Here is an 11941-nt window from a genome sequence, read left to right as displayed (position 1 = left end):
TTTCAGTTTCTTCTCAATTCTACTTACTGTAAAAACAATTTGGTTTTTGTTTCTCTTTTCACTTTTTTATTCCTCTATTGCTGTAACCTCTGTTTCTTTCCTTCAGTTTCTCTCTTTCAGTCTCGTCTCGTCTCTCCTCTCCGATTCACCACTGAGTCATTATAATCTTGTCCTGGGCTGTGGCTTACTATTTCAGCTGTCAGGGCTCAGCCAATTGGAAAAAGGGGATGGGACCACACCCTTAACTAGTTCCGCCCATGCTGCAACTCCAACATCTGACTGCACACACATACACACACACACACACACACACACACACACACACACACACACACACACACACACACACACACAGTAAAAGTGTACTATCTGCCATTTTCTTTACTTTCAGAGATGCAACCTCCCTACTGTAACTCCAGAGTACCCTACTTCCTGTTTTTAAAACTGCATCTTTTCAGTCACTTTTTTTTGCACTTTATTTCCCCCGATGTGCAAAGTCATACATAGATTTCTCAGAACAGGCTGGTTTTGCTTCACTGCCCACAGCTGGTTTCTATCCAGTGACGTACACACAAGAGTCACGCAAGGACAAGGGCAGCCCGGTCCGGTCTGCTCCAGTTCTGCTGTGACTCATTTTATAATCATTTGGACCGGCTGGATGAAGGAAAAAAAAAAAGAGAGACTTAAAGGCTTCTCTCATTTCTACTAACTGCGTCAGTTTTTGGCAGCCGGTCTCTTTTCCCTCCAAATGAGCGGCGCTGCAGCAGCGAGTGCTGCAAAGAGATTGGTTCATCGTGACTGTGAGCTGAGCAGACAGAGAGGAATGTGTGACCCATATCAGTGCAATCGTCTTCTGACCAGTTCACTCTCTGGCAAACCATGTGCTCGGCTGCTGCTCCCTGCTCACAGCTTCTTTTCACTGCAAACTGGGTGACGAACAATACGTGACATGGATGGTTCATGATTATCTTAGCATGTCATACTTTGTCTGTTGTACAACTGCATAACTGGCTCTGAACATGTTTAGAAAGCAACATAAATGTGCTGTAATACAAGACTGGGAAAACAAGTTGTATAACTGTCTCCATTTTCAAGCGGTGAGAGATATGAAGTAATGTTGATACAGCTCAGCAGCAGAGCCAGCTGAAGTTTTGAAAAGCCTTTGGTCCTGTAAACAACAATTTGAACATTGTTGCATTTTGTCGTCTTGTGTCCAATATCTTTTTCAGTTGATTTGTTGCTCTGAGTAACAGTGTACATATTTACAAAGCCAAGTTCAGGTGTAATTCAGGTTGGAGGGTGATTCATGCAAACCTCATACACCTTTAATGACCATAACAGAATTTAATCACAATGAGAAAGCAAATGTGTTCATTTCTCATAGTGTGTTATGCAGTTAATGAATTGTGATTGACAAAAGACAAATTCCAGGTTAATTATTGTAGGGCTGCAACTACTGATTATTTTTATTGTTGATTAATCTGTTGATTATTTTCTAGATTATTCAATTAGTTGTTGTGGTCTATAGAATGTCAGCAAATGGTGAAAAATGTGGATTAGTTGTTTCCCAAAGCCCAAAGATGTCTTCCTTAAATCTCTTGTTTTGTCCACAACTCAAATATATTCAGTTTACTGTCACAGAGTGAAGAAACTAGACAATATTCAAACTCACACCGATTGTTTAATTATCAAAATAGTTGAGGATTAATTGAAAAGTTGACAACTAATCGATACATCTTTGCAGCTCTAGTTGGTATTTGATGGCTTCAGAAAATGGTGACGAATGTCGATCAGTGTCCAAGATGACGTCCTTGAATGTCTCGTTGTGTCCACAACTCAAAGGCCTTCGGTTCACTGTAATATTGGACCAAAGAAACTATTCACATTTAAGAAACTGGAATTGGAAAAAAAATGACTCAAACCGATTAATAGATAATTTAATAGTTGACAACTAGTCGATTGATCTTTGCAGCTCTACATTAACCTGGAAATCCAGACCCAAATCCAAAAGATTAAGGGTCTGGCATTGAGTAATTAAAATGGCCCAACTCGAGGGGTGGCACCAAGCATGCATTTGAAAATGTCACTGCACGCAATTGGATAACACTACGACCAATCACAACAATACACGGGGTGATGTATCCAGAGCCCCATACGCTTAGCTACCAGCGGAGCTAACCGGGAGATTAAACTGTCGTCATCTGTTTAGCTCGCCTCTGGCCCGCCTATATCAGGCCAAAAAGAAATTGTAATAAGTGCCAGTGTGGTGAGCCCAGTGCAATATGGTTGTTGTGAGTTGAGCAGAAAGAGAATACCACAGCCCTTGTTCTCTGTTTTCTCTGGTCAGGTAGCACCAGTTTACTGCATAGACAGCCCAGTTTTATGAAAAGACCATCTTTCTAGGGATGAAATACTTCTTTAAATTAGGTTAAAGCTATAGTGCATAGTTTCTGTCGCATCCATGAGGAATTCTAAGTAATGACAACAACATTGTCGGCGCGTCCACATGATACAAGCCCCCCCCCCCCACCCCTCCTCCACGCAGTTGCCAAGGAGGATTCAAAAAACATGATGGCCTCTTCAAAAAAGGTAATTATCTTCAATAGAGTTTCTGCACGAGAAAGTCACCGGACGCCACAATCTCCTGAACATGGCCATACTGAGAAATACAGAGAGAGTTGGGTGGAGTTCATAGTCTTAATTAGGTTTGTAGCAACTCATTTGGCAATGCCTTGAATTTAAGGGACTCTCATTAAAAAAGTTACGCACTAAAGCTTTAAATTGCTCTTAAACCTACTTTTTGCACAGTCTGTCCTTATTGCTTTGCTGCAGATCTTGGAACGAGACCATGTGGCTAAAGGAAAGTAATGGGGGAAGGGATGATGAAAAAGTGATTAAAGATCATATTAAATACTTTGATTATCTCAATGAAAATTACACAGTCACAGTCACTCCATTGTTGGGTGGGTCAGTCAGCTTCCCCACCGCTAATCCTCGGGTCCTGCTCTGTCTGCCTTGCATTTGACATTTCATCACGGACGCACAACAATAAGTGATATTGTTCCCGTGTGCAGTCAGAGCCTGATCGGGCCGGTTAACTCTGCCTCATGCCGTGTTGGCGCAGAAGAACTGCTGGATCAAACCAGCTGTGTCTGGCTGAACACACACAGAGGAACCATTGTGACACCATGACTCGCCTCTCTCTGATGTGTCACTTCCTCGGGAAGCTCACGCACACGTCTCTCCACCGGGGTCACCATTGGTTTCCCTCTATATCGCTTCACTCCAGCCACTTTCTCCACACTTCCTTGCCCTTTCGCTTTGTTGTTTTCCTTTTCCCAGCCAACTGTTATCTGTTAGGAGAGCCCGCAGATGCCAATTTTCAAGTGCTGTAAAGTGATATCTGCTGGAAAAAATTGCCCGCATATCCACTTATTGTGCCCAGATTGTGGTATTCATAGAGTGCATCCTCACCACTGAGGTAAGAAAGTGCTTTTTCTCTCAAGGCAAACATCATGTATTCATTTGAGCGGCGAGGCAATTCGTCCTAAATGACTTGGAATTGATGCAAACAGGACTGAGCTATGAGATTAGAAAGTTGAACGTAGTGATGACGGTGGCTGGTAACAATGTCGTCTTTGAATTGCAAATTCTGCTTCCCTTTAGGTTTAGATGTAAAAATAAAGATGGAATTTAAAGTTGAGTTAGCACAAATTCCTTTAAACGCTACTATTTTTTTTACGCGTGATTAACGCACGTGCGTTCTGTGATTTGGGCCTGGGGCCGCCCCGTAGTTTAGGAAATCAGGAAGCGATGCAGCAGTGACCTTGTGGATGGCTAATAGAAGCAAAGCTCCTTGAGCTGAAATGGATAAAGAAAAGGGTCTTTTTAATGGCAAGTTCAGTTTCAAAGCCCTTCCAGATGGTTCTCTCCACAACACTAAAGTTATTTGCATGTACTGTCTACTGTGTACCTGTCTCAAATACCACTTGAGCATTAAAAACATGAAAAATATCCCTTAAAGTACATTTAGAAGTAATCTATATCCACAATGTTCCACTTCCAGGATTACTCTGGTGGATTTCTGAGGACTATGGTTAACTGCTCCTCAGATCTCTGCAGGGTAAATCCAGACAGCTAGCTAGACTATCTGTCTAATCTGAGTTTTCTGTTGCACGACTAAAACAACATTTGAATGTACACACGTTCCACCAAAACAAGTTCCTTCCTGAGGCTATTTTGCTTCGTCCATCGCTTAGCGCCACCCAAGACGACTGTGATTGGTTTAATAAAGTGCCAATCTAGTATATTTCTTGTATTTTTGGTCTGTGTGTGAGTGAGTATGTGTGTATGTCCTTGGTAACTTACTTGCTGCTTGTAACAGAGTCATTTCCAAATTTGGGATTAATAAAGTCCATCTATCTATCCATCTATAAACCAGAGCACATTTTTCTTGCATCCCGGGGCTGCTGTGTGGACTAGCCAGACCTTCCTTCACAGCGCCACGGAGGAAGGTCTGGCAGTGTGAGACTAATTTAGAATGGATTAAAAATGTATAATGAATTTGTGATTAATTGCGAGTTTACTATGGACAATCGTGCGATTAATCACAATTGAATATTTTAATCAATTGACAGCCCAATTTAAAAGCGGAGAAGGTGGGGGGGGGTCACAATGAATAGTCATGAGAGGGTGACAGGAGTGCAGCTTCTGTACCTCTCATGTATTTGGCTGTCACAGCAAAAGCGACTGGTGGTTGATAAGCAAAAACTGGTCTTAGCCTGCTCGACTGAGCAATGTGAGAGAGAGAAAGAGAGAGACAGAGACAGAGACAGACAGACAGACAGACAGACAGAGAAAGAGAAAAATAGTGAGAAAGAGAGAGAGAGAAAGAGAGGGAGAGAAAGAGAGAGAAAGAGAGGGAGAGGGGAATCAGTCAGAGAGAATTTGTAGCCTACATTACTCCTCCTTGCCACAGATAGCTGGCGTCTCTGAAATACTAATGTCATGGCTCTGCTCGTAATCTGCTTCACCACATAGACACGAGAGTATGCAAACACACACACACACACACACACACACACACACACACACACACTACCTGACTTTGAGCACACTTGCGCACTCAAGCACCAATGGGTGTGGTGGTGCTGACAGCACAACAGTGGTGGAATGTAACTAAGTACATTTACTTAAGTACTCTACTTAAGGTACTTGTACTTTACTTGAGTATTTTCTTTTCGTGCCACTTTCTACTTCTACTCCGCTACATTTCAGAGAGAAATATTGTACTTTTTACTCCACTACATCAGCTTTAGTTACTAGTTACTTTTACAAATTACAGTACAACAAGCAAACAAAATGCAATGACAATACACGCAGCTTCCATCCTATAAAGCTTTTTCATACTAACGGAATAAAAAAAGGATAGCTAGATGAGTTTCAGATCAGACTCTGATGGTTAGTGGCTCTAAGTGAGCTCTGTGTTTCCATCAAAATAACTCATCTGTCCAAACGTGACGACTATTTCAGGCCGCTGGGTCAAAAATATGTGGCAACCAGCCAGCTTTAGTTCCAGTGTCAACCTACAGGCACATGAAAGCACATATGCAGTACCAACACACACACACAGGCATACACTGAGGGCGATACAGCGATACAGTGACACACACTTTTGCATTCATGTTAATGAGCATAAACCCATGCATGAGCTCATACATTTTAAGGACACACACATCGAAACCTAAGTTAACTCCATCACTAATAAATGGTAAATCGATGAACTTCAGTCAATAGTTATTTTACTGTTAACAAACAATGAAATGATTATTATCAGTAATGCTATAACTTGTGTTGTTTTAACAGTTTATTGTTGCACACATGCATTATATTAAATATTTGTTAATGATTACCAAATGATTTGCAAACCTTTAAGAAATCATTTGTAACCTGTCAAACAACATTATTTAGATGGCTATTATATAGTGTCAACTTATGCTTATAATAATAATAATAATAATTTATACATTATTTAAATCTCACTCTGTTGTTAGAACACACTACACACAGGCCTGAAATAATCTCACATGGTCAGGACCTATACATGGAGAGATGTCAGAGTGAGGGGGCTGCGACTGCTGAACAGGCACACTGAACAGTTAGGGGTTCGTTGCCTTGCTCAAGAGCACCTTGGCAGTGCCCAAGAGGCGAACTGGCACCTCTCCAGCTACCAGTCCACACTCTTTGGTTCATACGGGGACTTGAACCAGCAACCCTCCGGTTCCCAACTCAAATCCCCACGGACTGAGCTACTGCCACTCATAACACCTTGTTAGTAGATAAATGCTTTGTAAAGCAACTGTAAACATTATTAGATATATATCAGTGCACAAAAGAATCAAACATTTATTTTATAGACCACTAAAAAAAGATTTAATGGGGTCAAGACTTATATTAAAGCAAATACAGATAAGAACAAGCAAACACAAACCACAGAGGGGACAATCTAGTGTTCTTGCCAACCAGACAACATGGTGAGAACAAGACAGGGCGTCATTAGCAGACATGATATATCTAGTCCCCTTGGATACATACAGCCCAGTATTTGCGCCCCTCGGTCAGCCATGTTGGCAAGGCCACCTTGGACAGGGTTGCCTTTCACTTTCCAGAATCACATTTCGTAGAGCAGCCACAGCCGGCATCCACAACACACTGTGTGTCTACTGTAATGTGGCAGAGAACACGCAGTGAAGGAAAGGCACAAAAGGAAACAGCTAGAAGTTGACCAGAGAGAAAGTGTGTCTTAGTTTCAGGCATGGGCCGGCAACTGTTTTCAAAGTACACCGCGGTTTGAAAAAGTCAAGGTTTCAAAAGCACTAACATTTTCCATCATACCGCTCCTAAAGTATGAGCTGTTTTTTTATGAGTGGTCAAGGAGAGAAAGTACCGTTTAGTAATCCATCTCCCTGCCAGTGTGCAGTGTGTTTGAAAATAAAATACATTTTGTTCCATGGAAAAATATGTTGTTTTTTACCCAGACATTTAAAAAAATAATATGTTTTAAAGCTTTAATTGCATTACCGCAATACCGTGAAACCGTGATATTTTTGCTGAAGGTTATCATACCGTCATCATATCGTGTACCGGCCCATGACTGCTTAGTTTGTTGTCCTTTTTCTTCGCTACAGTTGATTTTGTCATTCAGGGCTACACCGTTGCATCCTGCTGTCAACTTCAATCAGAACACTCGCTCATTTCAATGAGCATGCCGCATTGATCTGTGAAGTGTAGGTCATGGCTCAAGCATGGCCGCATCTGAATTTCAAACAGGAATGTGGGCGAGATGTTTTCAGACAGTTGAGACAAAGTGCTGTCTGTGGGAGAGAAAGCTCCATTTGCAGTGAAATGTGTTACATACAAAAAACTGTATAACACGCTAAAAGATGGGAAAAAATCCCTAAAAAGCGTTATAGGGGGTCTTTAAAATGTGTACATTTAAAAAATGGACCTCGGTATTGCTAAAATCCTGGACACGGGCCTGGCCTCAAGACATCCTGTTTGCTCTGGTGCTGCTGGCTACACCTCCACAATGCTCTCTTTGAATCTGCCTGACCTTTGGAGTCAGTAGATGGAAAGGGTCAAAAGATCACGTTATCTGACCTGCGTGTCAGCAGCTTCAAATATAAGCTGAGCCAATGTCGGACTCGCTAAAAATATCGCCGGCATTCAGCGGTTCAAGTGCATCTCCTCTTTTGTAATTGAGTTAGTACAGGGCCACTAAATTCATTTCAAGTTGCAAGAATACGTTTTTTTCAGAGAATCAGGTGATGTTGTCGGCATAGATATGAAACAATGTTTTATATCTATGGTCGTTGGTTTAAAATGTTCGGTGCAAAGTAGTTTGCGCCTCTTTGTGTATGACGAGAGCTCAAAAAAAAAAAAAAAAAGCTGCGGTAGTTTTTTGTAGTGAGCGTGCCAAACTAGTCTCCAAACAGAAAGAACTGGGATTTAAAGGTTTTAAAACAGACAGAAGTTACATCCCATATCTCATGTTCTCTTTCTAACTGCATTAGAGGGGACTGGCCCTTGAAGTAGTTACTTCATCAAAATGGATATTGTTCAATTACAGATAACAGCTAGAGAAAAACAGATAAATAAGTTCAGCTTCAGCTTTCACTTGACCGAGGCCTAGCTCTCTTACTTTCAGTTGGCTGTCTTGCTGTGACAAAATCAAGTAAGAGCGAGGTTGTTCTACAGTCCAGACATGATCAAATCAACAACATAAAGCCAACAGACAGTAACTACACAGCCAGAGTCTAGTTGGCTTGTTTGTTAGCTCCGTTTTGTAATTAATGCAAATGTTATACCCTGTTTTCACAAAAAAAAAATATATATATATATTTCCGGTAATTCTTTTTATATAGTAAAACAGATTCGATAAAGTGGCAAAAGTGACCCAGAGCCTGAGGTTTCTACCTAACAGGAAGTTTTTCTTCGCCACTGTTGCCCTAAATGCTTGCTCGTGGGAAATTGTTGGGTCTCCGTAAATTATAGGGTGGTCTAGACCTACTCTATCTGTAAAGTGTCCTGAGATAACTCCTGTTGTGATTTGACACTATAAATACATTATAATTTGAATTCCAATCTCAACTCAATTTTGACCAAACATGAATATATATTATGCTGGCATGGTTGTAAAAAAAATAAATATTCTTTTTAAAGAAATGGCATCTTTGGTCACTCAAGCATTGCCATTGGTTATAACTTACAAACACATGGTAGGCTACTTAAATACTTCCATATTTGGCTGTAGAAGGCCCAAGTCTTTACCTAATCTTGGTGTAATCCTGGACTCCACCCTCTCTTTCCATACTCACATCAAATCTATCATTTTTTTTCATCTTTAAAACATTTCCAGACTCCGGCCCTCACTCTCTGACTCCGTGGCAGAAACCCTCATACATGCTTTCATAAACTTCCCGTTTGGACTACTGCAATGGAGTCCTGTCTGGGGTCCCCAGCACAACCCTAGACAGGCTCCAGTATGTCCAAAACTCTGCCGCCAGGGTCCTCACCCACACCAAGACCTGGCAGCACATCCCCCCCAACCCTCATCCACCTTCACTGGCTCCCAATCAAGTCCCACATCACATATAAAATCCTCCTTCTCACGTACAAATCCCTCCAAGCCCTGGCCCCACAGTAGCTCTCCGACTTCCTCCATCCATACACCCCCACCCCGAAACCTGCGGTCCTCAGACGCTGGCCTGCTCTCCATTCCCCACACCAGACTCTGTCCCTTTGGAGACAGAACCTTCAGTGTTGCAGCCCCATCCCGCTGGAACACCCTCCCTGCAGATATGGAGCTGAGCGCAAGTTCTTTCAGGATGACTTCCTAAACATAATCACTCCTCATTCCACTGAATGGATCAGCTGTAGAGGTGTTCACTTTAATCTTAACCAATCAGAAGCGGCCATGAAATTCACGAGCCAATCACTGCACGACTTCCCTGTTTTAAACCTGTCTCTCTCTCTGCTGCTCAGTTGTCATTTCAAGATACGAGCACCACCCTCCTCCTCCCCTGCTCCTCCGGTCTTTGCCCCTCACGGTTCCTGAGTCCTCTTCCGGCAGACCTCTCCCGGCGGCCTTTGGCATTGGTCTTCAGGCTCCTCACGCCACCATCACCGTCTAGACTCCATCGGGGGGTTCATACTTCGGCCCTACCCCTTTTTAAAAGTTTCTCAGAATTTTTAAATGATGGTGGAGTCTAATCTCCAAAGATGCACATGTACAATAAATCATCACATATCAGAAATAAAGTCTCCTGATTGAAATTCAAAATACTACATCCCTGGACATTTAAAAAAAAAAAAACTGAAAAACCACTTGTTTACAACCTCCCTTAGTACAGCCACTGTAATTCTGTAAAGTGTCCTTGGGTTTCATGAAAGGCGCTATATAAATAAAAGTTATTATTATTATCAATAATCACCCACAAAGAAACATATACTCAATATTTTCAAGAAGCGTGACACCACTGGCGCTGCTGAAGCCACCGGTCTAAGTCTCTTTGGCTTGTTGTAGTGAAGAAAGAGACACACGCTCTGGTCTCAGTATCGAAAGGTCATCATTTGCCATTTTGATGAGGAGCAATATATTTTTGCATCGTGTTCTCACTATGCTTATTGTCGGTTCCTTTACAGACATGAGGAAAGACGGGAAGATAGCTTAAACATATGCAAACACACGTACAAGAGCACACTCTCCTCAGCACCCTCATTCAAACATGTTTACCTTTAAGCTCGTATGAGTCACTCACTTCATGCAGCTTTGCATAGCGCTCGTGAATTCAGCTTCTGCTAACTCTGCGTTCCTACCTTTTCATGTGTTGTGTGGTGTTATTCAGCGAAGGATGACAGGAGCATGGGGAATGTGGAGGGAGCACACGTGCGTAATACACAGATTCACAAATGCTTACTGGCAGCGCCAATCATTTGAACTTTAATTTGACCGAAATCTGAGGCTGTGAATGTAGACAGCAGTGGTTGCTCAGCCATCTCTCTGTGGGATATCATGTGTTTAGGGTTGAGTCTCCGGCATGCAGAAGGAAAGTACAGAAAGAAAAGTTCTGTTATCTGCTTGGCAAGACCTGGCCATGCTTGTCATGCAGGCATACCTTACTTTACTATGTACTTACACTTAAAGTAAGGTATGCATGCATGACAGTGTGTAATGTACCATACATCTGTCTGACGCATTACCGCTCCTCAGTTAGATCTTATCTTAATGGTCTTAAAGTAATCACTATGGTGAGTTAAACCCTTAACATCAGCTGCCATACCCTTCAAATTACCTGCAGGCAAGTTATTGATTATCGAACAGACGTCACAGCGTTGATTGGTTGAGTGGTTGATTGGTTGATCAAATTACACCTACACTGAAAAGACACTTCTAATGAGATATGTTTACAGGGATTACAGTCTGCTGAACTCTGAACCTTCGAGCGCACAAGGCGTACGTGCACTGTAGTAACCTTCTTCAAGAAGGCTGACTTATATTCAATTCAAATTCTATTTTATTTATTAGTTATTGTTTTCAAATCCTAACATACGGTATCTCGGTAGGACGCTTTAGTTCTAGTGGCGAGGAAAGACTTCCTTTTAACAGGCAGAAACCCCGGACAGAATCTGCCTCGACCGGTTTGGGGAGAGGGAGAGAGGAAGAGGGAGAGAGAGATATACAAAAATATGCCTCATCATAACTATAGCAGTGGGTATAATGGAATGACATGATGAACAGTGGCAATTATAGTAGTCTATATATCAGCCCGGTCTCATGGCAGTTCGTGATATGGACACGTTATTGAATCTATTGAGTCGTGGACAGGACACAATAATGTCGTTTTTTTTCGTGTGGTGATTACGAATTTTAAAGCAATGTATTTCAATGGGAAGCACATTTCGTGATCACAGAACGATGACGGTAGCGAGTAGTATTGATAAGGCGACCTTAACCTTCCTTTTTCTTTGTGTTGGCGTTCTAACCTCCGGTGGATTAATGAGGACTATGGTTAACTGCTCCTCAGATCTCTGCAGGGTAAATCCAGACAGCTAGCTAGACTATCTGTCCAATCGGAGTTTCCTGTTGCACGACTAAAACCAAAACAAGTTCCTTCCCAAGGCTCCGTCCGGCGCTGAGCGCCACCCATGACAATTGTGATTGGTTTAAAGAAATCCGAATAAACCAAAGCACGTCTTTCTCCCATCCCGGAATGCTGTGTTGACTAGCCAGACCCTCCTCCGCATCGCTGTGGAGGAAGGTCTGGCAAAGCGAGATAACAATTATAGTAGGACCACGGCAGCAGCTGCAACCACGTTCCAGGTGCCACCACAATCCAAGGATATCTGGGGGAAGAAGCTAAGTTAGTAATAAGCATTAATG

Source organism: Perca flavescens, chromosome 5 (assembly GCF_004354835.1).
Source record: "Perca flavescens isolate YP-PL-M2 chromosome 5, PFLA_1.0, whole genome shotgun sequence".
NCBI classification, from domain to species: domain Eukaryota; kingdom Metazoa; phylum Chordata; class Actinopteri; order Perciformes; family Percidae; genus Perca; species Perca flavescens.
Note: the sequence above shows the minus strand (reverse complement) of the source record.